The sequence below is a fragment of the Bidens hawaiensis genome, unplaced genomic scaffold (assembly GCF_021521415.1).
Source record: "Bidens hawaiensis isolate Kalapana, Puna unplaced genomic scaffold, B.hawaiensis_p1.1 tig00011171_1, whole genome shotgun sequence".
Lineage (NCBI taxonomy): Eukaryota > Viridiplantae > Streptophyta > Magnoliopsida > Asterales > Asteraceae > Bidens > Bidens hawaiensis.
Window position 1 is genome coordinate 590,876 of NW_027491865.1, and position 27,992 is coordinate 618,867.

The following is a 27,992-nucleotide window of genomic DNA, read 5'->3' on the forward strand; positions in this document are numbered from 1 at the left end:
TTTTTATATTGTTTAATATATTTTAATAACCTCAAAAGACGGTAAACATAGGTTAAACTTAAAAGTTGTTGAAAAAACAAGTTAAACTTAAAATAAATCCATGTGTAAAATTATTATGTCATAACGTGATTAATATTTTAAAGTAATTTTATTCAAATGTAAAACAAAAATCTATAATAATCTTTCTTTAATGAAGCCACCAAAACAAATGCATTTAAGTACTTGAATTATTTGTACATAAAACTGTTTTTAGTATAACAAGAATTTAATATAAATACATGTTTTGTCTTTAGTTTCAGAGTCTTTAAATTCCATAACCGATTAAAACCCAACTTGCCTCGTCAATAATGGTTTTGAGAAGAAGAAACAAACAGTTACATGACATTTGAATTAGTCTTTGGTCAATATGGGTGTACCGTACCCCAAGTTAATTTTAGTTGAACACTTGAACCATTAATCCTATTTAAAGCTAGCAGGTCAGGCTGGCAATGAACGTGGTTCATGAGTCATGACCATAAGGCTTGGTTGTTGATCTTTTATGACGTATTATACCATAAATTCGATTATGATAATTGTTGATTCTTTTCTAATTGGAAAGTATAAGATTTGTTTAAATCATATGAAAGTATGTTACGTGAATTGTTGTTGAATTACGGAATCAGATATGTTATAACTAGCTTTTATTCACCGTATTACGTGGTTGTTTTACATTATTCATTTATAATATTTATATATTTTTTTGGATTCTAATTTTGTTTATTGTAAGAAAGTTAATAATATACTTAGGAGTTGATGATGAAATGGTTTTACAAATACATGAAATGTTAAAACTCGGTTTAAAAGCTATCCGAGTCTGGTGAAACTCATGACCCGCTTATATTTTTTACTCCGTATAAAATTGTTTCTCAATTATAAATAATATACTTAAAAAAATCCTATATTCATTTTAGTAATCTCTATTTTATAAGATTTTCATATCAAAATTTTGGTGAGATTAATTTTTAATTTAATGAGGTGTTATAACTCGTTTAAGGGCTATCTGGGGTTAGTGAGACTCATAACCGTGAATTCGGGTCAAATGCATAAGAAGTCTTCATTTATAAATAAAACAATCTGGTGGCTTGAGAGAATTTAGAGAATTTAGGGAGCAACCAGAAAGTTTTTAAAGGTTTCGTTTATATATATTTAAGATTAAGATGTTAGGTACTATCGTTTCCTCAAACAAAAAAGAGTACGTATGTTTAAGGTAGAAATAACAAAAATATACTCATGATCTTTTTAAGCAAGAAAGTATGTAAGATGTAATATGTGAACATTTAAACATAAACAGTGTAAGAAAACATATGCCTTTATTTAAATACTCACAGTTGTAACTTGTAAGTAATAAATTTCAAAAAGTTTATAAGGTTTAATGTAACTCATGTTTTCTTTCACACATCATGTTTACAAACTACTTTGTACAATTGCTATCAATATTTGTGTGTGCATGACTAGGAGTCTTGAATGGTGTTGACATCCAGAATCTAAATACCATGTCGATTAATTTGTTAACTGAGAGTAGTTAAACCTGCACCATTAATTAAAAGCAATTAGACTCATCATGAAGAAAGACCTAAGATTCTTACTATCACCAAAATTCGTCGTGAGAATCAATATGTGAGTAAACGTGAAGAGGGTTAGCTGAGTTAATAAATGCATACCTCCCCTCACTATATGAAAGTTTTTATATATAATCTAGGTTATTTGTCGTTGATTGTCATAAATGTCTTTTAAGTCTAGCGGTCCCATGTTCGGGCAATGGGTCAAAGCTAGCATTCCTCATGCGTAGGTCTGATACTTTACCTGCATGACAATGTGTTATCTGTAGATTTATTCTTGAGCATGAGTGGCATGCCATGTGTTCTTACTCATAAGAACTTTGATCTATGTTTGGACATGTATTACTTAATTATCACTTGGTTATCATTGATCTTTAGGGGTTAATTTATTAAGTATAATTCTGACATCGTTTTGCACCACGAACGTGCTTGTGTCATCGGACCTTATCTATAATCAAGCTTTCTTGGTCATCAAATCTTTTGTCGAACCATGATATGATCGTTAGGATCCGTTTGATTTCGGCTAGGTTGTTTGGTTCTAGTGTAGTCCAGTTGTTATGTATTTGTAATCGGGTTATCCAGAACTTATGTGGTTCGGCAGTCAGGTGCTCTTTATTTTGATTGTTATACTATGTGTGAAAATTTTCTTGGCTTGGTAATAAGCTGATATTATGTATTTGTACATGTAGAACGTTTGGTGTTACTTTACCAGTTTACCCACTAATTTACCCATATTGTATGTCATTTGGTACTGTTCAGTCTTGTATTGGACAGGACTTACTATGTTTCATACATGGGTGTTACCGTGTTACCCGCATCTTACTTAAGTTCCTTAAGTTAATTTTTTTTTACATTAAACTTTAAACCCCCCATAAAACACCATTTCCCAAAACCTAGCTTAACATTTTAGACCTCACTGCAAAATAGGTTGTTTATGGATGTCCATTAAAATCCTTGAGGGATGAGTAGGTTGCATTTATTTTACACTTAAAACTTTATAGAAAACACTAGGAAATGTTGCAAGATCCGTAAGTAAATGAAAGTTAACATGATGCATGGTAGATCGATAAATGTTAATGGTTTCTGTACGTATGCCCACTACTCCATCTTCACCTAAGAGTTTGTCTTTATTAACTTCTATCGATAGATATTTCCTAAGGCTTTGTTCAAAATCAACCCCCCGCTACGTGGTTATTTTTATAAGCATACTTATTCAAGAGTTTTTCCGCGAGATTAATATTGATATACAAGTTGTTGAAACCGACCGTCGTTGTTTTTTTCCTAAACGCGACATTTTAGTTTTATATGTTGATAAGATGTTGTTTTCTGAAGATTGACATTTTAGTTTTACAACTTTAAATTTGAAATGGAGATAGATGATACTAAACATGACTTTCGCCTAAAGGTGATTTGGTTTATATATGAAATCTCAATTTTATCATTATGTAACGTTTCATTTTAACATTTCTTTTCAATGTATAAAAAGTACTTATAAAATAAAGGGTCTGTATATATAATTAAGGCTTTTATAGAAATGCACAAAACACGGAGGGTCTTATGGAAATATGTCATTATTAGAGGGGCATAACAATGGTCAACCAAATTGATAATTTCGTTTACCGATAACAATATTTCTTTGTAATGTTACTTTGTGTTTGAGTGAAACAATTGGGTTACAAGGAAGGTGGTTTTGTGGCTTGGTAAGTGGGTTTGGGTCGACTACCTAGTATTGATGTTTTGGGAGAAAACTAAAAGAGAGGAATATTTCGGTAAATTCGGTGCTTTGTCTGACTTGTGAGGAGGTACAGGGATGTTGGGGATTTCTGCAATCGTATATCTTAGGAAAATATGAGATTCGTGAAATACTTTCAGATCAAATCTATTTGTTGGTTTCAAAATGTTTTGACCGGATAAAAATCATATTGAGTGCAAGAATCAGTATGGTGATTGAGAGAGTTTTCTGAACCAGAGAGTCTATTGTATGATCAAGGGTAGTTTTAATTAGCGATGGGCAGTTGTAACTGCATTTGCCATTATCTGATTTTGAATTTCAAAATCATAAAATACGCTCCTAGAATTTATGACAAATAAAACATACGAAATTTAATTAAATTAAATTTCGACCCCAGCCAGGGGCGCTGTCCCCGGACCCTCGCCAAGGAGGGCGTTGCCCCCTTGAAACCCCCATGACTTAGGTGTTTCGCCACTAAGTTCCCATTATAATAAGATCAAATAAGTGTGCATTCCGCAACCGACTTATTTAGATTCATATTACAATTAACTTGATCAACAAGTTAACCGAAAGCATCACTAGCTTACGCTATGACCCGAGTAGCACGGGGCACGTGGAATCCCATATGAATCAGCATGTACCACCTTGCAAGGCTAAATACTCTTGGGTGACCGATAGCGAAGTAGTACCGTGTTGCGCCGGGTAAAACACTAGTTATATATAACAATTAGAAGGTTTGGTGCCGATGGATCTTGATTGGTCCACGTTACACCAAACCCCTTTTGGCTACTTCATTTTTTTTCTTTGATTTTTTCCCTTTTTTTAATGTTAGAATCCTTGTGACTTATGATTTAAAGTCGGTATCGTTGATAACGACCGAATTCTATAATTATGATTTAATGTTGACGTCGTAGATACCAACCGAATACATGTTGGTTCCCCACTACAAAGCGCAAGTTTTTGTTTTTGTTATTGACGATACCGTCTGAATTCGCGTCAACTCGCAGCAGCAACAACATGCGTTTTCTTTTTTGTTCACCGTGAGGTTTTTATGTTCGTCAATTTTGAATGAATTCGTGTCAATTCATGGACGCAACACATTTGTATTTTTTTGTTTGCTAGACTTTTTTATCTAAATATATGTTAATTATTTGGTGTGGACGATTTTTTTTGTTTTACTTTCGGTTACATAACCCAATACAAACCACATTTTTCTCGGTTCGCCTCACAATGCGCGATTTATTTATTTTTACAATTTAGCGTAGACATCGTCGATACCGCTCGATTTTGTATAACAAACCACAAAATAAATTAAAGGAAAAAAATAAGGAAATGAAAGGAGAGAAAATTTCCATCCTACATTGGTGGAGGAAAGAAAATGAGAAGCTTCCACCATGGTATGAATAGGAGTGTAAGTCTTTGTCCAACATCGCTATATTATAAAACTAGTGAGTTCTTTATAAGAAAAAAAATTCATATGTTAATGTTCTTATAAGACAAATCACACCCAGTGATCCTAGCGGAGGGTGCGAAGCACCCGAACGCGCACGCACACGGGCTCGGGCTCGGGTGAAGTGCGATGGGCGCAATGTGGCGCTTTGATGGCGCACTTTGAACATTCCATCGCGATACGCGACGGGTTTACATTAGCCTCATCGCGTTACGCGATGACGTGTAAATATTATCCAGAAACATTGCGACGTCGCACTACGCGATGACCTATTAAGGTAACACATCGCGTACCGCGACGTGGAAGTTACGCAGACGAGACACGTGGCGTGCAACGTAGCATGCCTAGTGATGACTCGGCTAAGCTATGAGATTCTTAGCGATATACGATGCCCTTTGACTGTGGCCATCGCGTATCGCGATGGGCTCCGGAATTTGCTATAAATAGGTTGAGAACTGCACATTCATTCTTCGTCCAAAGTTACTCTTTCTCTCTGAATTCTCACACACACATATATATAAATTAAGTGTATAGTATAATACTCGAGTGTCGTAGCGATATCCTATCCGATCGAAAGAAACTAATATACACGGGTCCAAAAGCTCTACCTATTAAGGTAAGACATTGTGCCATCGTGTAAAGTTTCTACTCTCGTGATTATCGTTATGATTATTGGTTTTATACTAATCTAGATATACTATATTGTGCTTATCCTAGGTGCTTAATACCAAGAGGTGTTCATTAATTGTAAACTTGCAAGGTGAGGCATTCGAGTTTTTGTACCATCACATTTGTGTGAGACAACTATTTTTCAGACAGTGTAATAATGTCATGATGATTTCAAAACCTATAAAACTCATGACAGATGGTCTAAATGGTTTCAAATATATTTTTAAAGTATTTTAAATACATTACAGTGATTAAGTCTATGTAGACTTACGGGATGGTTACTACTGGTATTGTGGGGTTTTGTATACAAGGCTTGCCTACTGGGCTATTACACGTTAGTTATTGGACAAGTGTTAGCCAATAAGTAATTTGACCACAGTCATAGATACGGTCGAGTGACAAGTACCTTTCGGTAAATTGTAAGCAGGCTGGTGTAAAAACATCTTAATGTTGTAACTGTAAAATGTGTCAATTACAAATAAATGTACTCACCAGTATTTCTTGATGATCAAATAGTTTAAAAATGTTTCAGGTGACTTGTTAGAGACAAAGGAATGATGCTTGCGGGCTTCCAGCTTAAATAAGTGGCTTATCACCAGAATAAAGAAACGTGTTTTGTAAATTAGGGTTTATCCCTATAAAGTTTATGTTTGTATCAAAATGGGTTAAATTTCCAGTTTATAATAAAAATAAGCATGTTGTTTTTATAACTCTGATCATTTTTCCTAACTACGGTTCTGATGAAATATTTCGCTGCAAAATAATTTAATAAACACCGATACCACCAATCAATATTCATGGCTTCCCTCCCAAGGTATAGGGGTCGGGGGCTGTGACATTTTGCGTGAGTTCGCAGTCGTAACATGCATATTTTTTTTATAGTTTTCCGTAGTTTTTTTTGTTTGTTGATTCCGACGAATTCGCATTAATTCACAACTAAAACGCATGGTTTTTTTTTTGTTCATTGTAGTTTACTTTTGTTTTAAATTTGTTAATTTGTGGGTGTAAGATAAAGTTATAATTTTCTTTACTTTTGGTGTCATAACTTGATACCAGCCAAATTTGTATATGTTCACTACCATAGCACACACTTTTTGTTATGTTAATTTGTTGTATTTGAGCTTTAACAAACTTTTTATGTTTATTTTAGACGCCATAATCTAGCACCGACCGAATTCACCTCGACTCGCAGCCGTTCGCATGGGTTGATATGCTATATGACTGGCAATTATATCAGCCCGGCGCAATGCACTGGGTATGCACCTTCGTGTTGACTCACCGCATTTTGTTTTAATTCTGATACCGTAACAGACGTAACGAAAGCCACCGAATGCGAAATTTGATTTTGTTTTTTGTTTTTAGTTTTGATACAATAACATACGTGACGGAAACCAACCAAATTTGCGTACTCGCCAAGGAATGATAATGTAACATCCTGCTTTTGATAATATTAAATAAAATGAACTTCGTTTACTTACGGGTGTCTTATATCTAGTCAAGATTTAATAAAATATTATAGTGCTGGCTTGGAACTTAAAAGATGGAATTAGGGATGTGATGGGCCTTAGGTCCATAGAATTAAGGGTATATAAACCCATTAAACCTCCCTAAAATCCTAAACTCTAATTCTTATCATCTAGCCTCCATAACACACACAAACACCCTCCTTTATCACGAACTAAGATCCGAAGGAAAAGACCCGAGCTTGTTGGTGTTAGAGCCTCGTGACGAGCAATGAGTACATCAAGATTAGATCGTGTTCGTGAAACTGATTCGTTTAAAATATGTTTCATAACGAAAACTTGTTCGTTTATGCTCGGCTCATTTAGTATTCTTAGATCTATATAAAAATGGTAAAAACGAATCAAACGCAACGATTCTCTTGAAATTCGTTAACATCTGTTAGGTTAATTAATCGAGTAAAGAACCAGTTTCATTTATCAATCAAACGCACCATTTAGACGCGATGTTTGGATGATTGGGGCTTGTAGGCGCCGGGTATACGAGTAGTTAGATACCACATTTGTGTTATTTCATCGCGATTTGAAGGTTTATTGCATATCTGGTGTCTGTTGACTATATTTTGTTCTTGACGATTTTGACTTTGACAATTAGAGTCAAAGATTGGATAAGTACTGATATTCATTCTTTATGAACAACGAATGACTGATCATTCGTTAAGCAGTCATAATGAATAAGATCCATTCGTGCGCTCTCATAACACATGAGCCTCTCATTCGTCTCCTAGAATTCACAGATGGTCTTACTCATTCGTTATCCATTCATTCGTCATGATGAGACAGCGAATCAGACCATTCGTTATAAAACACAAGCATCTGCTCTTGTAACAAATGAGCCTCTCATTCGTCTCAAAGAAATCACGAATGGCTTTAGTCATTCGTTATTCACTCATTCGTCTCGATAAAGCACGAATCCAACCATTCGCAATAACGAATGGAGCCATTCGTCATAACTAATGGGATAGCGAATAAATAATCATTTAATAATTTTAATGAAATTTGTGTTAAGGACCTTTAATGAACCATGTTAGGGGCTGCCTCCCCTAGACCTCGCTGCCAGGGGCGCCGGCCCTGGTCCCCCCATAGCTAAGGGTTACCATAACTTAGAAGTATGATATATTTATAAGTAGTTAATTGATACATGAAATTGTTATACCGTTAACGGCGCCCAGTTAAGGAGAGGAGTTACCATTAACTCGGAAAGAAACCGAGCACAAGTGAGTTTCTAGCCCGATTTCCTTGTTATGTTTTAAGGGTTGTGTGCGTTGTCGATGTGATTAGTTAATACATTTACCTTAAGTGGTAAGTGTATGATATGTGATTGTTTCATGAATGATATATGAAATTTATAGAAAAGAGTAAGAGTATATGTGAAATTACATAAATATAAATATAAAGATGATATTGTATGGTGGTATGGTAGTATAGTGGTATGTTAAAGGGTTGAAGATCCTAATAATACATGTGAAGGTTACCGGGTTGTAGATCCTTGCAGACCCTAATAATATCAGCGAAGGTTATAGGGCGAAATGCTCTTTAAAACGAATAGATAGTTATGTATGTAATGTGCAGGCTAAAAGAATGAAAGTACGAAAGAAAGAGGGAAAGTATGTATCCATGTATGAAAGAAAGGTAGACATGTTAAGGATATAATATATATTTACGGATACGTATGTATGTGAGTATGTGAATGTATTGTATGTTGCCTGATTAGCTAAAACTCACTCAGCATAGCTGACTTTTAGTATGCACACATGTGAATAAGCTAAGATAGTTCGCTTGAATGAAGACACATGACATTGGACTGAAGATACTAGCATATTAAGAAGAATGTCGTGATGTTTTAAAATGACCTTTAAATTATGTTTCAAGACAAAAGTTGTTTATTTTAGAAGGAATTGAATGATTATGTAATATATATTTGAAGTTTTATATTACGCGAAAAGTTTTTAATTCACTATGATATTTAAAACTGTGTTTATGAGTAAATCCAACGCCAAAGTAGGGCACCGGGACCGGGGCCTTACAGACAACGCTCAGGTTTTACCAATGACCGAGTTTTTACCGACCGACGCCACCCCATAGGTCTACCTCAATTTGTTTTTTTTTTGTTTGTTTTAGTTTTAATACCATATGCATGTAATCGAAACCAACCTAATTCGCTTCGACTTACCACCTCAACCTTCGAGATCGATAACGCTTAAGTTTTACATTGCATGGGTTTTACTGATATGCCCAGCGCAACACTAGTCTACTATAAACGGTGTTGATCCGTCGTTGATAACTAGTTATTTTTATTTGAATTTTAGTTATTTTTGATCAATCCTAAGTATTTCAACTCTGCCTCCTTAAAACTAATTTCGACCTCGACATTGTTAACTACTGATAACCAAAGAGTTTGAAATACCATACGTGAAATCTAACTTCCAACTTCTCAACTCAAATCGTTGAAACTTTAAACATACTTGAATAAGAAATAATGATATAACAGATAAGTGACAACTAATCTAATGACAAAAGTTGATAAATGATAACCGAAAGCAATTGTTGATATGAATAGTTTACAAGAATTCTAATGATCATTACTAATTTGAACCGACAACAAACAATGTGCTTAGTTTGAATCGACAACGAATCATGTTCTTAGTGTGAACCTCAATTGGGTTTCTTCATAACTAAAATTTGATGAAGACTAGCATTTACAAAGAACTGTTACTAATTTAATCTCTTCTGTAGTGGTCTACGCGCAGGTTGCTTAGCTTTAACCAATGATGATTCTTGCATTGTACAAACATTTAACCGGTTTCAATATTTGTAGTAATTCACCATTTTATTAGAACCTTCATCTTTCAATAAAGTAAGTAAAATTTCTAACTGATCAAAGTTAAGTATCTTTATATTAGTCCATTAGAATCTTCATGTTGGGGAGAGACTGCTGGTTACCACCGCATCTTTTATGGGCAAAAGAAACAACACCATAACAAGTCTCGTTAAATTCTTCACCCTCATGAATTCACGGATTTTCTTTATGAAAGCATATGCTAATGATAACAAATGAAAAGTTTTTAGAAGTGTACGCCAGCATAATGAGATACATGAAATAATAATTTTATTAAAACACTTACATTTTATATTATCAAAGTTCTTAGTTATACCATCAACGTTTAATTTATTAAACTACACCACAAGAACCTCCATTGTGTGGACAGACTGCTTGTTAGAATGAAGTCCTTGTCTCCTTGATAGGTAAAAGAGAGAGAATCATTGCAATAATTTCAATTGGCATATTGGTGAAGAAATCTAAAGGTGCTAAGAAGGATATTGCGGATCCGAAAGATGATAGTGTTGCTGTTGCAACGCATGCTGGCTTGGCGTGCATGGATTGCAGAAATGAGAATGACAATTTCGATGTCATTTTGAACTCATTCATGTCGTGGGATGGGTACTGAAGAAACACTAAGTGACCCCGGGCAGATTATGGGTAATCTGGGGGCTAAGTAATGTTTCCCTCGAAGATTAGGTCCGGCAGAGTAAGTTGTACTTCAGGGAACCTGCAAAACAGACACCGTGAGCTCGTCACTGAGAAGGGGGGGGGGGGGGGTTCCTCCTTGTGACCACCCTCCGGCGTGAGAATCAGTCTATATTGCTCTTTAAATATAAAAGTATATGAATACTATTAGAGCAATTATCAAGTAAGTTATACGAGATAGTAGATGATGAAATGATAATACCATTTGCTGTCTTTTATAGCCGAAGGTGGGTTTCCAAGGGGTTTAGCCGGCCCAACACGCTACCAACTGTAACCTATGCACGTGCCCTACCTGTGAGTGGTGGATAGGTAGCGGCTGACACAGAGCAGGCGTGCCGTGCACTCTTCGTCTTCTACCAACTGCAGGCTAGGCACGTGGTCTGGCAGGAGTTGGTGGGCAGGCGGCGGCTATTGGTCACAGTGCTGTGGCGTGCTGTCTGCCACGCTGCTGTCAGTGAGCTGTCGCATTCTTGGTCAGATCTTTTGTCTTTACCTCGTCAGGTATCACGCAAAAGATCCTCCATCATACGGACTGGCCCATTTTGGCGGGAGTTTCCCCCCTCCCGCCTTTGCTCATTCTTTCAGGTGACACTGAATATTTGTAAGTGTTAAACCTTATGCGTGTAGCTATGCTGTGCGGGTAGCCTTCCCTGATGGCTTGTATCCGCAACTGCGGGAACAGGCGGGTTACTTTACCATTGGGAGGCTTTTCCCTGCGTATGCAGCTTGCATACTGCGCGTAGGCTTCTCTGAGCATGGTGGGTCCTGCGGGAGTAGATGGTCTTTGCGCAGACATCCCTGTTCAAGGTGAGTCATGCGGGACCAACTGAGCCCTGCTGGGACCTACCTCTTCAAGTCCCCCCAGTCCAATGTTCTTCTCACGAATGTCTAATAAAGTGAGGTGAACTTTTGGACTTAAGCAAAGGGTTTTGAAAAGGGGTTTTTGTAAGGTTTTCCATGGGGGTTCTTCCCGCGGAAGTCCTTGTCACTTGCAGAAATTCCCGAGTTTCCTGCTTGGTCTTTGGGTATGATGCGGGTAGGTCTGTAACCTCCTCGCAAGTCAGGAGCATTGGGTCTTAGTTGTGCGGATTCTCCCTGTGGTTCTGGTAGTTTTTGAACATAGTGATCAATTATGTTTAAACCACCAATTCCATCTTGGAGCCTCAAACAACGTAGTACTCGATGTTCCCGCTATGCGGGGATATTATTTCCGTTTTCACAAGCATTGCCCAGAAGATCCTTCCTGGTTTCAATTCTCAGCGGGTGCTAGGTATGTGAAGGGTTTTGCCTTTACACTGTACCTGCATCCGTCTTACGGTTACTTTACTTCCAAGGTATTCCTGGCGTCCATTCCCTGCGGGTGCTAGGTATGTGAAGGGTTTTGCCTTTACACTGTACCCGCACCCGTCTTATGGTTACTTGGTTGCCAAATATTTTGGCTTCAATTCCCTGCGGGTGTTAGGTATGTGAAGGGTTTTGCCTTTACACTGTACCCACACCCGGCTTATGGTTACTTGTTTGCCAAGGTAAGGGGTATTTTCCCGCTTACTTTTTTGAACCTTAGTCTTCAAATTTTTAAATTTTGAAATTTGAAGAGTTGGTGGATGGATAACAACCCAATACCTCAAACGTCGTGCGACGGTTTCTTCTGACTGTGTCAGGACGTGCCAGAAGTTATGGCGACATGACATTATGTGGTCATTCCAGTTGCTTTTTCAGGCGCGTGGGCACGGGATTTCGGGCGCGTAGCCGCGAAATCTCTGGCACACGTCCTTTTGACAGCTGTTGCCAGCTTGCCTTTGCCACGCGTCATAGTTTCATTGCACCTTTGATTTCTCTCTCTTCCGTATTAAATTCATCGCATTAATTGCGATTACTATATAAAGGGGGAGAGGGTTATTTGCAATTCACACTTTCCACTTTCATCTCTTCTTCTCCAGTAATTTCCGGCGAATTTCTCTTTTTCGGTAAAGCATTACTCTGAAATTTCTTCTTTCTTCCACCATGTCTTCTCACGATGCTGATGATCAGAAGACTGCTGGCGAATGCCAGTGTTCTCTTCCTGTCGAGCTGTACCAGTATATCGTCAGGAAGTTCATGCTCGAGTCTCTCGAGCCTGAGTTTCCTGAGCCCCACCATACTGTGTACGATGCCCCTAGTGGCAAGATCGGGGTTTATGCTGCATTCTTTGTCTACGGAAACCTTAGGTTTCCGTTGACAAAGTTTGTGTACCGTGTCCTGGAGAGGCACGGTGTGCACCTGACAGAGGTGCACCCCATGGCCATTGCCAAGGTCCGGCACTTTGAGTGGGTGTGCCGGATACTGGGCCTTGAGCCCCTCGTTGACCGTCTGATGACCTTCTACACTTGGAGGTGCATCCAGGGGTGGTACACTCTTACAACCCGTATCAAGGGTTTAAAGATTTGTACCACCAAGCGGAGTCTTCGCTCATGGAGAAGAGAGTTCTTCTTCATATCCGCTCGCGCCATCCCCATCGCCATGAAGTTCAAGAATGGCCAGGCGCTTCCGAACCTTCCCGCCCTCAACTACGAGGAGGCGGAATGGTTCTCGAAGATATCCCGGGTCCAGTCCCCGGTTTTCCGTTTTCCGGAGTCGGCGATGGTGATGCTGGGGATGAGCCGGGTGTGGAAGGCGGCGAATGCGGATAAGGTTCCGATCGTCCTTGAATATGGTTCGAACTCTGTCCCTTATGGTACGTCTTGTTTCATTTTGCTGACTTCGATTTTTTCTAACTTTCTTGTTGATTTCAGAGGGGAACGATCTTCAGTCGCTCCTGAACCCGCGGGAGGAAGATGGTCCCGCGCGGATGGGTACTCGTGCTCTGGACGAGAACGAGTTGCCCATCTTAGAGCAGACCGCGGGTCGGTTCGTGGAGGTTTACCCGCCAGGCCAAGAGATCCTGAGCCACCGACGGCCAGGTAAGCCTATCTTCTACCCTGAACCTCTCAATGCTGTGCCTGCTGCTGGAGTTGACATTTCTTCTTCTGAGGAATCCGCAGAAGGTCCTCCACTGGTGCGGAAGAAAAAGGCTGCCGTCGGGAAAGGCAAGGAGAAGGTGGCCTCTACGGCCGACCCGGTAGTCCTATCTGACTCGGAGTCAGATAGTGCAGAGGTGGCGGGGAAGCCCGGTGGTGAGGAGACCACCGCTCCGGAGGCTATAGCTGTTACCTCCGGGGAGGCAGCGACGACGACGGTTACCGGTGTCAAGAGGCCGGCTCCATCGGGTTCGCCCCCGCTCGTCCGTACGTTCAAGCTCAAGAAACCCCGTAAGTACCCCCATAATTCTTGTCTAGATTTGTTGTTTCAAATAAATTTTTCTAACACTTTTGCTTGTGCAGGTGTGGATGTTGACGCATTCCAGGGTGGAGTTGGAGCAAGTATTCCCCCGCCAATGAGGGAAGGCTCGGTCAGCCTTCCCGAGGCGTCGACCCAGGCGTCTGCGCCTGCTTCCGTTGGTTCCAGCCTTCCTGAGGCTGTTCCAGCTGAGAAGGTGTCTCCGCCGGCCGTGAGTGCAATTTTTACAGCATCTTTCACGGAGCCGGCGGTTACTGTTGCTGAGGAGGCGACGCCAACAATGGCTACCACAGCGGCTGCCACTATACCTGCGCCACCGGCACCGACGGCCGGACCATCAGGTACGCGCCGGGCTTCCCGCCGATCTATGCCACCTTCCCGTCTGCCTGACCTGTTGGATGGATTTCCTTTAGGTTCAGGTGATGGGTTTGGCGGCTATCGGCCTGTTATTGACCCTACAGGTACGTAGGGTTCTTTTTCCTTTGTATATTTTTGTCATCTTTTCCTAACTGCCTTTGTTTCTTTTGCAGTGTCGGATTCCAATGAAGTGTATGTTCCAAGATGGAACATACGCCGAGGAACAACCCTTCGCACCCCTGTGGAGTGCGTGGATTGGGCTCGCCACGCTGCTCCTCATGGTGCGTTGGGGGAAGCCATGGCTAGCTACCAGGAGGGTAGGCTAACCAATGAGCTTCGGGTTCTCCAAGCCCGGATGCAGCCCCGCGTCGAGCTGCTTTGTCGTGAAAACGACAAGTTAAAAGCAGCTCGCGCCAAAGAAATATCTGAGACGCGGGCTCTGCGGGAGGAGAACCGGCAGTTGGCCACTGCCGCCGCCGAGAAGGAGAGAGCATTCAAGGCCCTCGAGGTTGAAGTCCAGGCGCGACTCGAGGCCCGCTCCAAGGCTGCCCAAGCTGTGAATGAACAGCTTCGGCTGGCTAAGGAGACTGCGCGAAACTCAACTGAGAGGGCTGCCAAGGCTGAAGCTGTTGCTGAGCCGCTTCGCGAAGAGAATGAGCAGCTTAAATGCAAATTAAAGGCTCTTCAGCATGCTCATGACGCCTTGGCAATGGAAGATGCCAAGAAGCTGCAGGAGATCCTTGACCAGAGGGGGGTGCTTGACCGCACTGAAAGGAAACTCAAAAGCGTCGAAGAGGCTGCCGCCAAGGAAGTTCAACTTGCCAACCTTGATAAAAGCGGAGCCGAACGTGCTTACAAAGAAAGTCAAGCTACCCTCCAATGGCTGCTTCGAGAAGCGTTGCCTCAGGTATCTTTATCTTTTTCTTTACGCTTTCCGCTCGTAATTAGAAAATGTTCTAACTTGTATTCTTTTGTAGGTTGTGCGTCGGGTCCTTTCAGAGACCTCTTACGACGATGCAATGAGCGCAGCCCTCAACGCTTCTCATGAGGATGGGGAGAAGACTGGCTTCCTGCTTGGTCTAGGGTTTGCTGTGAGAGGCTTTCCGCCCTCCAACTTCCCTTTATTCAATGTTAACACTGCAGCTGCTTATGACCAAGCAGTGAACCAGTACGCTGCCTTCCCGCATCCGGTGGTGGAGAAGGTGAATGAAGCTGCTGCTGCTGATGATGGGCTAAACATCCTTAAGACTTTCCTTGGACAGCCGCGCTCTGACGGTGCTGGTCCAAGCGGAGGTGGTCCTGAAGCCTGATCCTGAAGATCCCTTCCCACTGCTAGGATAGACTTAGCTTTGTATAGATTTCTTTTAGGCGGGTAGTTACCCGGCCACTGTTGTAATATATCATTGAAATATACGATTGTTATTCCTTTCATTGGATTCTTTGCTTTATAAACTTATGACTTGCATACTTAGTTTAAATTAGCAATTTTCCAAGTGTTTAGAATAAGTTAACCTGTGAACGTGGTTGATGATGGGTTAGAGTTTTGCTTCCTCCTTCGTGATTGTGCGGGTATAACCGTCACTTGCACTTGGTAGGATGGCTGAACTTTTGCCTTCATCTGACCGCGTGTAGGTTTTTCTTATCCTTTTTTAAGTGTTCATAAGTTAACCTTTTAACGTGGTAGATGGTAAGTTAAGTTTGGCTTCCTTGTTTGTGATTGTGCGGGTAAGACCGTCACTTGCACTTACAAGGATGGCTAAACTTTACCTACATCTGACCTGCGTGTAGGTTTTCCTTAGAACTTTTTAACATTTTGGCGTTGTGTTTATGCGGGTATTGCCGCCTTCCACACGCAACTACTTCTTCCCGTAAGGGAAGTTCATAGGTTACAAGCTATCAATACATCATGAAAGGAGAATCATTTCCATTAGAAGTGGCTCTAGGCCTTTTCTTTACAAGTTGGAATTGATCTACATATAACATTTGCGTAATTGAGCTCCATTCCATGTTCTAGGGATGGGAGTGCCATCGAGCCTTTCGAGCCGGTATGCGCCCTTTCCCAGAACTTCTTTGATAACGTATGGCCCTTCCCAAATCGGGGCCAACTTTCCTGGGCGTTGTTGGTTCGAAGCCTCGTTGTTACGCAGTATGTAGTCTCCTTCATTGAAATTGCAGAGTTTTACCCGCGTGTTGTAGTATTTTTGCATTTGTCGTTTGTAGTTTTCTTCACGCACGGCGGCTAAGTCTCTGCGCTCTTCGGTTAGCATAAGGTCTAACCGTCTTTCCGCATCATTGTCTTCTGGTTGGATTAAGACCCTTGGTGAGGGTAAACCGATTTCGACTGGGATCATGGCTTCAGTGCCATAAGTGAGACTGAACGGGGTTTCTCCCGTACTGGTCTTCTTCAGCGTTCTGTTTGCCCAAAGGACGTGTGGAAGCTCGTCCACCCAACCGGATCTATGTTCCAAGAGTCTTCTCTTTATGCCTTCGACGATGCTCTTATTTGCTCTTTCCACCTCACCATTACCTTGCGGGTGTGCCACTGAGGTAAAGGTGTGGGTGATTTGAAGTTCTTTCAGCCACTGCTGTAGCTTCTTGTCAGCAAAGTTGGTGCCATTATCGCTTACCAAATTCTGTGGAAGTCCAAAACGACAAATAATAAATTCCCAAATGAATTTTTTGATATGCTTTGCGGTTGTTTGGGCTAAAGGTTTCGCTTCTATCCATTTGGTGAAGTAGTCAATGGCTACCACTAGGAACTGAACATTCCCAGCTGCTGTAGGAAATGGGCCTGTCACGTCAATGGCCCACTTCTGAAATGGCCACGAGGAAGTGACAGGAACAAGTTCATTTTTCGGGCGATGCGTGTTGGGTGCGTAAAGCTGGCAAGATCTGCATTTTCTGATGTATGCCAACGCGTCCATATGCATCCCCGGCCAGAAGTATCCCGCGTTGTTTAGCTTGGCTACCACAGCGCGGGGGCCTGCGTGTACTCCACAGATGCCTTCGTGAACCTCCCTTAGGAGGTAGTCAGCATCTTGGTTGTCCACGCATCTTAACAATGGGCCAAGAAAGTTACGTCTGTAAAGGGTGTCATTGACCAGCTGATAATTCAGTGCTTTACAGCGTAGTTTTCTTGCCTGTGACTTTGACTCTGGTAACGTTCCTGCTTCAAGGTATTTTATTATTGGGGTCATCCATGTTTCTGTACCGGTTTGGGTGACACAAATTTCCTTGTGCGGGACTGATGGTGTTTCGAGGAGTTCAACGCGGATGTCCTTTCCCAAGTGGGTGAAGGCCAGTGATGCAAGCTTGCTTAACGCATCCGCAGATTTGTTTTCGCTGCGCTTGACGTGTATCACTTTACAATCATTAAAATCGCGCATGATGGCTTTGGCCTGGGCAAGGTACAGGGCCATTGTGTCGTTCACAGCCGTGTACGTCCCGTTTATTTGGTTTGCCACTAGCATGGAATCTACATGGGCTTCCAAATTTTTTACACCCATTTTACGCGCAATCCTCAATCCGGCCAGGAATGCTTCATATTCAGCTTCGTTATTCGTACTTGGAAAATCCAGCCGAATAGCATAAGTATATTCCTGGCCTGCTGGATTTGTTAATTTTAACCCTGCGCCTGAACCCTCGTTACTAGCTGCTCCATCAGTGTAGAGTCGCCAGACCTCATTGATTTCGTGTGCTGGGGAGGGTTGAACCTCCTCCTGACACTCTTTCTCCCGTGAAGCGGGGACTTCTGCAATAAAATCAGCCAGGACCTGGCCTTTAATGGCTGGTCTCGGCTTGTATTGAATCGCATATTCTCCCAATTCAATTGCCCATTTGGCTAGACGTCCCGATAACTCGGGTTTGCCTAGAACATTTGAGAGTTTGAAGTTGGTGAGAATAGTGATTGGGTGACCCTGGAAATATCGTCTCAACCTGCGTGAAGCGTGTATAAGTGCCAAGACTAGTTTTTCCAGGGTAGAGTACCGGGTTTCCGCGTCTGCCAGCACGCGGCTAACATAATAGATTGGCATCTGGATGCCTTTTCGTTCTACAAGCAGGACTGCCCCGGTTGCTCTATCTGTTGCGGAGAGGTATAGGATTAACTCCTCCCCCGCTTGTGGTGCTGTGAGTGTTGGGAGTTCGATCAGGCGTGATCGAATCTCCTGAAAAGCTGCTTCCGCTTCTGGTGTCCAGCGGAAGTGCGTTTTCTTTAAACAATTTCTTAGCGTTGACACAAAAGGGAACGACCTATCCGCATGGTTTGCCAAAAAGCGGTTAAGCGCGACTAGTCGTCCATTCAGTGTTTGAGCCTGTTTTATGGTGGTAGGTGATTCCATTTTGACAATGGCTTCGACCTTTTCAGGGTTCGCTCTGAAGCCATCTTTAGTAATAATGACTCCCAAGAACTTCCCTTCTTCCACCCCAAATGAACACTTGCTCGGGTTGAGCTTCATGTTTATCTTTCTGAGCGTGTTGAAAGTTTCGTCAATGTCTTTCAACATCGCCTCTGGCTCGGGGCTTTTGATGACCAAATCATCCATATAGACTTCCAAGTTTCTCCCAATTTGGGCGTGAAACTCTTTGTCCATTAGTCGTTGGTACGTGGACCCCGCGTTCTTAAGTCCGAATGGCATCATTTTATAACAAAATGTGCCATCGGGCGTCCGAAAGGCGGTTTTGTCCTGGTCATCTACAGCCATGTGGATTTGATGGTACCCCTTATACGCATCCAAGAAGCATTTAAGGCGAAATGGTGCCACCGAATCCACCTTGAGATCAATTTCTGGCAACGGATAACAATCTTTGGGGCATGCTTTATTCAAATCTTTGAAATCTATGCACATGCGCCATTGTTTGTTATTCTTCGGTACCATTACGGGATTTGCAACCCATGTTTGATATTTGCTAACGCGCACGATGCCCGCGTCAAGGAGTTCCTTGACTTGGGTTCTGCACGCGTTGGTTTGCTCGGGCCCCATTACTCTGCGCTTTTGTACGATCGGCGTAACGGCCGGATCGCATTTGAGCTTATGCTCTGCCTTACTCCGGGGTACACCAGTCATGTCGGCTGGTGTCCACGCGAAGATGTCTGCGTTTCGCTGCAGTAAGCGCTTGAGTAAGGTGCGTGTTGGATCAACAATTGTCGGGCCAATGGTAACGGCCTGATCGGGATATTTCCCATTGAATGCCCACTTTTCAGGTTCAGTGATGGTTTGTTTGGCCATCTTCGGTTTGGGTTTAGAGGAGACAGATGCGATGCATACCTGGGGAATGCCCGTGATCATCGCTACGCCTTCAGTTGTTGGCCATCCCATCATGCCGTGGACTGAGGATACCACGGCGTTGAATCTTGCCATCCCGTCTCTCCCGAATAGGATGTCATACGTATGATGTGGTTTTTTCATTACAACAAAATCCACATCCTCCGTGCGTGAATAATTCCCATCGGTGAGAGTGACGGGGAAAGATAGGGTGCCCAAGGGAGTGTTCATGCTGCCGTCAAACCCTTCCATTGAAGCGTAGACCGTCTCCAGGCGTTCCTTGTCTTCATCGTCTAGCTTGTCGAAGAACTGCCTGTACATCACTGTCGACGATGCGCCATTGTCAACGAGGGTGCGGGAGGTGATGTAGTGCCCCAGCTGGCTTTTAATGACAATGGGGCCTTCTTTGTTTGGGCCTCCCGGCACTCGCGGGAAGCGCACTTCTGCTTCCTTCCATGCGCATGGTTCGGTCATCGGTCTCTTTCTTCCTCTGACCTTACCATGGACCATGTTGATGCTGATGTCGACGGGCTTTCGTCCGTTACCCCTGTACCTGTTGTCGTTCCTTCCTCCCTTCTTGATAGATGCCACGAGGTGTGCGAGCCTCCCATCCTTGACGAATGTCTCGACGATGTCCCTCAAGGATGTGCACTCCTCAGTGCTATGGCCCTTTGTCCCATGGAAGTCACAAGACTTGCTTTGATCCGCATTGGGTTTCTGTCGGATCGCTGGGGCTTTTGGCCATGGCAGTTTTTCCGTGGCAAATATCTCCGTGACGCTCTTGGTGAGTGGCGTCCAACGGTTTTTCCGGTTCGAAGGGTGCGTGTTGTCCCTTCCGCCAACCAGAGGGCGAGAGCTTGAGGGGGTGTCGAAGTTTATCCTTGACTGCCAAATACCTTGCCGCCTCTTTTTGTTTAGCCGGGCGGTTCTCACATTGTTCTCCCTTGTCCTCTGTGTGTAGAGGTTTGTATTCTGGGGGAGATCTCTTCCCAGCTGTTTCTCCGTTTCGGCAAAGCGTTTGGCTGCCGTCATTATGGCATCCCATGTGGATGGCATGCCGTCTTTACCTGTCAGAGTGCGGATAAGTTCTGGGTACTCAGCGCCCTGAATGAAAGCGGCGCGAACGAGGTCTTCGCTGATGTTGCCCAGACTCAGCTTCTTGGAGTTGAAGCGGGTGATGAAGTCCAGTAAGGATTCATCCTCTTCTCTCACACAGTTGAGGATCGTCCACTGCTCCTCAGTGTGCTTCCTCTGTTGACTAAACTGTTGACTGAACTTGTTCTGGAAGTCTGCCCAGTCATAAATGTGGTGGACCGGTAAACGGTCGAACCATGCTCTGGCTGCTCCTACCAGAGTCATCTGGAACATGTAGCACCATGTGGGTTCCGTCCAGTTACTGACGGTTGCCCCCGCAATGAACCTGTTCAGATGGTCATCTGGGTCGGATAGGCCATCGTATGTGCCAATGTTGGACATTTGTTTGGCACTCCTCGGGGCGATTGCTTCTGCAATGTCCCTTGCAAATTTTGACCTTCCTGCGTTTGTGGCAGTAGGTCTAAAGGCCTTGGAGAAGTCACGCGGGCTTTTTTCCGTGACTGGTTGGAATGCTTCCCCAAAATTCCTTTTTGGCTGGGGATCCGTTTCCTTACGCTTCCCTTTCGCCCTATGGCGAGGGTTCGCGTCGGTGTCGGAGTCTTCCCTCTCGTCGTCTGAGTACTCGTACTCACTACTCATGTTGAGGTGCTGGCGAGTACTACCGAATTCCTCAGCTTGTTGGACTGAACGCAAGCGTTCGTCCAACTCAGCCTGAAATTCTCTTTGACGTGCCTCGGCCCATGCCTTCACTTGATCAAGTGTTTGGCGAGGGGCTCGAGTTCGTTTTTCCAGCTGGGCATCAGTGAATCCCAGTGGAATATTTACTCCACTTGCCCCTACATGAGTGACTGGGGTAGTGTTCGTAAAATGTACTTCACTTGCCCCAGCTTGGGTGGCTGGGGTAGTGTTTGTAAACATTGTGTTGCCGGTGTTTACCCCAGTGGCTGGGGTTGTGGTTACCGGAATTTCTCTAGTCATCTTGGAAGTTTTGAAAAACTGGAGAAAGATGTAGTTCTAGCTTTATGCACGGATGGCGCCAATGAAGAAACACTAAGTGACCCCGGGCAGATTATGGGTAATCTGGGGGCTAAGTAATGTTTCCCTCGAAGATTAGGTCCGGCAGAGTAAGTTGTACTTCAGGGAACCTGCAAAACAGACACCGTGAGCTCGTCACTGAGAAGGGGGGGGGGGGTTCCTCCTTGTGACCACCCTCCGGCGTGAGAATCAGTCTATATTGCTCTTTAAATATAAAAGTATATGAATACTATTAGAGCAATTATCAAGTAAGTTATACGAGATAGTAGATGATGAAATGATAATACCATTTGCTGTCTTTTATAGCCGAAGGTGGGTTTCCAAGGGGTTTAGCCGGCCCAACACGCTACCAACTGTAACCTATGCACGTGCCCTACCTGTGAGTGGTGGATAGGTAGCGGCTGACACAGAGCAGGCGTGCCGTGCACTCTTCGTCTTCTACCAACTGCAGGCTAGGCACGTGGTCTGGCAGGAGTTGGTGGGCAGGCGGCGGCTATTGGTCACAGTGCTGTGGCGTGCTGTCTGCCACGCTGCTGTCAGTGAGCTGTCACATTCTTGGTCAGATCTTTTGTCTTTACCTCGTCAGGTATCACGCAAAAGATCCTCCATCATACGGACTGGCCCATTTTGGCGGGAGTTTTCCCCCTCCCGCCTTTGCTCATTCTTTCAGGTGACACTGAATATTTGTAAGTGTTAAGCCTTATGCGTGTAGCTATGCTGTGCGGGTAGCCTTCCCTGATGGCTTGTATCCGCAACTGCGGGAACAGGCGGGTTACTTTACCATTGGGAGGCTTTTCCCTGCGTATGCAGCTTGCATACTGCGCGTAGGCTTCTCTGAGCATGGTGGGTCCTGCGGGAGTAGATGGTCTTTGCGCAGACATCCCTGTTCAAGGTGAGTCATGCGGGACCAACTGAGCCCTGCTGGGACCTACCTCTTCAGGTACATTGATTCGTTTACCCCCACCAACTCCACCGAGCGCATGGCGTGCACGGATTGGAGCAACAAGAATGACAAGTTGAATGAAATTTTAAACTCGTACATATCGTGGGAAGAGCACATTGATCCCCCCACCCACCCACCAACTCCACCAAGTGCATGGCGTGCACAGATTGGAGCAACGAGAATGACAATTTGTATGGCATTTTGAACTCGTTCATGTCGTGGGATCAACACATTGATTCTCCCCCTCCCCCACCAACACCGTCAAGTACATGGCGTGCATGGATTGCAGCTACAACTCCTACAAGAATGACATTTTGCATGGTGTTCATGTCATAGGATGAGCTCATCAACTCCACCGAGTGGTTCCTCTGATAATGATAACAAATGAAAAGTTTTTAGAAGTGTACACCAACATAATGAGATACATGAAATAATAATTTTATTTAAAACACTTACATTTTATATTATCAAAGTTTTTAGTTATACCATCAACGTTTACTTTGTTGAACTACACCACAAGAACCTAGAGATGGCAAAATAACCTGAGCCCGACGGGTTTACCCGAAACCCAAAGCATCCAGGACGGGTATACCCGAAGCCCGACGGGTATTGGGCCGGGTATGAGATTAGTTTTGAAAATTTTCTGTCGGTACGGGATTTGGTGATACACGGCCCGATTACCCGAAACACATAACTGTTTACCCGGATTATAAACCCGAATATTTTTAAGTATTACTTTTATTTTTCATTTACCTTTGTCTAAAAAATATTTTTATTTTTGATATATATTTAAAAATTATTTATATTTACATGTTATCAACAAAATAGAAATAATTCGTATCAAACAACTTTAAAGTCATTAGTGTGCTGACTTTTATTTAACAAATGTGAAAGTTGAAATCAAAATTAACCATAAATAGAGCATTGTAATTCAGTAAACTAAATTCAAGAACTAAAATGAGTTCTCAAGTCATACAGAAACAACACTGATAGACTAATAGGTATGCATGTGATAATAAAGATATAATTATGCAAATTGATTCAAGTATTCACTATAGTATAGTAGCAGTAGACAACACAGATAAGTGATATCAATTCAACTAACATTAAACTATTGCATAACCATAGGTCAGAACCAAAAAGAGCTACACCGCACCACTAAAGACGGCTTCAATTAATCCTCAAACTCGATGCAAAATATATATATGATAATTATAATAGTAAAAAAATACATGAAAATCATAACGGGAATTTTCTTTAAAAAAACTAACGGGTATACCCGATACCCCTTGGTGTGCCCAATATCCGACACATACCCGACGGGTAATGGGCCGAGTATGGAACTGAATTTTACAACCGGGTATGGGCTTGGGATTAGCAATACCCGGCTGAACCCGGCTCATTGCCATCCCTACAAGAACCTCCTCCGTATGGTGAAAAAACTCGCCCTTTTATCATAAAAAGCATAAAAGAAAATGATAAAAATAAGAGAAAATATTGTTTTCAATTTGAAATTTCATTTTTCAAATTTCATCGACTGCAAGCAAAATGATCATAATTATCCAGGACAAACAAAGAGGTTTATAAAATGAAACCTTAAAATTGTAAACGTTAAGATTACCATATGTGTTGAATTGCACGTGATACTTTGTAATAATCCTATGAATAGTCATCATGTTATTAACGTTTTTTTGTTCTTCACTACCCTGCAATAAGAAACCGATTACAAGTGAGTCTGCTATATTCGTGAAAACATCGAAAGCTTACAATAAAATCAAAACGGCTTTCTCTCTCAATAATAACTCCACACAAAATAGCAATATTACAAGTAACGAAACAAGATCTAAAGAATGCTTACCCTGAGATGATGTTTCTTTTCCTCTATCATTATCAATGAATCGTTACCATTTAGGGTTGTGGACGGCGATGGCGGCGACTGTGATGCTAATAAATTGTGGAATGGTGAATTAGGTTTACAGTTGTGTATTGAGTGTGATGTGATATTTAATAGTTTAGATTGTGGGCTACTAAATAAAATATATCTTTTTTGGGCCTACACGGCAAGTCCACACTAAAAAGAATACTAACATATACAAAAAGTTAATAGGCGAGGAAGAGGGGCTCAATCCAATATCACAAGGGCCACGTTAAAAAATTACTTGTAATAAACAACACTACCTAACTAATAATCAAAGTACATAATAATATTCCATTGTCTGTATTTTTTGTTAATGCGGCCAAAAATCTTGAGGTCCAAGGCCTTATATATTTTTTATATTTATAACTAATAACTATCAGCTGACATCCACTTTCACAAAGAGTTGTGCGACGTTTAAAAAAGTATTGTTAATTACATGACCAACCTACATGGAGTTCAGGGGCGGATCTAAAGGGGGTCAGGTGACACACCCCGACCTAAGACGGAAATGCCGGAGCGTGAGCTGATTGCTCACAGCTCTCAAGGTACTATCATGCAATATTTGAAATGACAAAATCTATTAATTAATTTCAAATATTCCAACAAGATTCAAATAAACAAATACAACAATCTATAAATAAAACAAATAAGACAAAATCCAGGTTTAATCTTGATATCTTTTTTCTAGTATAATAAAGCCTAAGTTTCTTCAAAAGATCCTGATAAATTAAATCATTCGGTGACCTGCATATGCGTTAAAAATACAAATATGTTTTGTCAACACGAGGTTGAGTGAGTAAAACACCAGTTAAGTGAAATATATAATAAATAAAGAAAGATGAAAACTGTTCCTGTGATATAGACAGTTAAGCCATTGCACATAAACAATTCAACCAAACAATAAAGATAGGGCTAAACCATTGTCATAGAGATTGGTTACCAAGATAGGGCTAAACCGTTTCCATAAAAACGGGCATTGGTTACCAAAGATAGCCGTATGTTCATACTATTAATGATGGACCTCCCCGAAATACAATCAAATAAAGCAAGTAAGCAAATATCAATTTAAGCATAAACTTATATACACACAAGGATAAACAGTTGCAATTTTTAATACTAGATGATAAATAAATACTGTAAATACGCTTATGTCCCCAAAAAATTTAAAATAAGTAAAAAGATGAGTGATTACTAGCTTACGCATCACTAGCTTACGAGTTAATCCACAATTACACTAAAATCACTAACACAACCGACTTATTTAGATTCATATTACAAATAACTTGATCAACAAGTTAATCCTCAATTACACTAAAATCACTAACACAGGATCGATGGAAGATGTGTTTGTGAAGAGGTAGGTCCCAGCAGAGACCAGTTGGTCCCGCAAGACTCACCTTGAATAGGGACGTCTGCGCAAAGGCCATCTGCTCCCGCAAGACCCACCATGCTCATAGAATCTTACGCGCAGTACGCAAGCTGTACACGCAGGGAAAGCCTCCCAATGGTGAAGTACCCCGCCTGTTCCCGCAGTTGCGGATACAAGCCATCAGGGAAGGCTACCCGCAGACAGCAGGGCTACACGCACAAGGCAATAGCTACTTCAGTAGTCACATGAAGGAATGAGCAAGGCGGGAACAATCCCGCCAAAATGAGCCAGTCCGTATGATTCTGAAAGATCTTTTGTACTATACCTACCAAGGTATGGATAGGACAGACGATCTGACCAGAACAACCCATGAGCCAATCACAGGGTGACAGCTCACCGACAACAGTACGAGGAGGAGCACCCTCTAGTACTGTTTGTCACTATTAGCCGCTGCCTACTCACCAACTCTTACTGAGGGGCGTGCGTAGCCTACAGTTGGTAGAATAGTGTTACTGTTGGACGTAACCTATTCACCAACCAGCATGGCCTGCGTATAATCCACAGTAGGTGGGACGTGCATAATCTACAGTTGGTGGAATAGTGCAGCCGACTTTGTTACTGTTGGCCGTAACCTATCCACCAACCAGTATGGCCTGTGCATAATCCACTGTTGGTAGAACAGGAATACTATTCAGCCGGCTGTACCTTCTAGGAAACCTACCTTCGGCTATAAATACTCCAACATCTTGGAATGGTAAGATCATCTGCTATCCAGTTATCTAGCAATCTCTTAATATACACTTATATTCAGAGCAATCTAGTCTGATTCTCACGCCGGAGGGTGGTCACAAGGAGGAACCCCCCCCCCTTCTCAGTGACGAGCTTACGGTGTTTGTTTTGCAGGTCCCTTGAAGAACAACCATCTCTGTTGGACCTCATTCTCGTGGGAAACATTACTTAACCCCCAGATTATCTATAATCTGTCCAGGGTTCACTTAGTGTTTCTTCATTGGCGGCATCCGTGCATAAAAGCTAGAACTATTTTAGTTTTTTCACAATTTCTGAAGAAATGGTTAACGTTACTCCGGTCCAAAGGCCAGTAACCGACCAAGAAACCCCGGTAACAACCCCAGCAACTGGGGGGAACACCGGCGGTTATACAATCCTTACGAACACTACCCCGACTACCCAAGCCGGGGCAAGTGCAGTAAATATTCCACTGGGGTTCACCGATACCCAGCTGGAAAAACGAACGAAGGTCCCTCGCCAAACACTAGATCAAGTGAAGGCGTGGGCCGAAGCACGGCAAAGAGAATTCCAAGCCGAATTGGATGAACGCTTGCGTTCAGTTCAACAGGCTGACGAATTCGCCAGTACTCGCCAACACCTCAATATGAGCAGTGACTGCGAGTACTCAGACGACGAGTTGGAGTCCGATACCGACGCAAACCCTCGCCATAAGGCGAAAGGGAAGCATAAGGAAACGGACGTCCAACCAAAAAGGAATTTTGGGGAAGCTTTTAAACCAATCGCGGAGAGAAACCCGCGTGACTTCTCCAAAACCTTTAGACCAACTGCTACAAATGCAGGAAAGTCAAAATTCGCAAGGGACATTGCGGAAGCAATCGCCCCGAGAAGTGCCAAACAAATGTCCAACATTGGCACTTATGATGGTCTATCCGACCCAGACGACCATTTGAACAGGTTCATTGCGGGGGCTACCGTCAGCAACTGGACGGAACCCACGTGGTGCTACATGTTCCAGATGACTCTGGTCGGAGCGGCCAGGGCATGGTTCGATCGTTTACTGATCCACCACATATATGACTGGGCGGACTTTCAGAACAAGTTCAGCCAGCACTTCAGCCAACAGAGGAAGTACACTGAAGAGCAGTGGACGATCCTCAACTGCGTGAGAGAGGAGGATGAATCTTTACTAGACTTCATCACTCGCTTCAACTCCAAAAAGCTAAGTCTCGGCAACATAAGTGAGGATCTGGTTCGCGCCGCCTTCATCCAAGGCGCCGAATACCCAGAACTTATCCGCACATTGACGGGTAAGGATGGCATGCCATCAACATGGGATGCCATCATGACGGCGGCAAAGCGCTTTGCCGAGACGGAAAAGCAACTGGGAAGGGATCTTCCCCAGAGTACACACCTCTACACGCAGAGGACAAGAGAAAACAATGTCCGGA